The sequence below is a fragment of the Apium graveolens genome, chromosome 8, assembly GCF_009905375.1.
Source record: "Apium graveolens cultivar Ventura chromosome 8, ASM990537v1, whole genome shotgun sequence".
NCBI classification, from domain to species: Eukaryota; Viridiplantae; Streptophyta; class Magnoliopsida; order Apiales; family Apiaceae; genus Apium; species Apium graveolens.
Window position 1 is genome coordinate 89,144,237 of NC_133654.1, and position 963 is coordinate 89,145,199.

The 963-nt window shown below is 40.8% G+C and overlaps 1 non-coding gene across 1 annotated transcript; it reads left to right on the plus strand.

The window, feature by feature from the left end:
• Positions 1-326: 326 nt before the first annotated feature.
• LOC141682363 (small nucleolar RNA R71) lies at positions 327-433 on the plus strand. The gene has a single exon (XR_012559765.1). It is a non-coding gene; the product is annotated as a small nucleolar RNA R71 (small nucleolar RNA).
• The last annotated feature ends 530 nt before the right edge of the window (positions 434-963 follow it).

The following is a 963-nucleotide window of genomic DNA, read 5'->3' on the forward strand; positions in this document are numbered from 1 at the left end:
CCATCTCATGGGCACTAGCACAAAGCTCACAGACACTAGTGATCTGATTAACTCTATAATTAGCCAAAAAATCCACCTTAATCGTCTAAGCCTTAAGCTGAGAAGCTATAGCAGTAGCTGCATCTAACTCTAGAATTTCTGCTACCTTGCCCTGAGATAGTCTCTGAGTAGGATTCTGGTATTCATTATCAGCCATCAGTTCAATCAGTTCATAAGCTTCATCATAGCTTTTATCCCACAAGGCTCCTCATGATGCTGCATCAAGCATGGGTCCATAAGTTGCACCCAATCCATTATAGAAACAGTTATTGATCATCCAGTAAGGCATCCCATGGTGAGGATACTTTCTAAGAATCTCCTTATAACGATCCCAAGCCTTATACAAAGATTCTCCAGATTGCTGAGCAAATTGAGTAAGTGCGTTTCTGATTACAACAGTCTTCACCATAGGAATGAATTTAGTTAGGAACTTTTGAGCAAGATCCTCCCATTTGGTGATAGACCCTGGTGGTAGAGAATGTAACCAGCACTTAGCTTTATCCCACAGAGAGAATGGGAAAAGCCTCAACTTAATAACATCTTCAGAAACTCAATTGAACTTGAAAGTGTCGCAGATGTCGATGAAATCTCTGATGTGCATGTTGGAGTCTTTTGTCGGAGAACCCCCAAAATGAACTTAGTTCTGTATCATCTGAATCGTGCTCGACTTAATCTCAAAGGTGTTAGCCGAGATTGCTGGTCGAACAATACTAGACTAAATATCATTGATCTTAGGTTAAGAGTAATCCATCAAAGCCTTTGGATTCGCTTCTGGTTCTCCCATTACAATAAGAACTTCTTCTTCTTTCTCAACTAAGATCTTTTCTTCAACTTTTTCCTCGACTACAACTTCTTCCTTAGCTTGATCCAGTGTTCTCTTACGAGACCGAGAACGCGTATGCATACACGCTCGCTAGAGTCCCT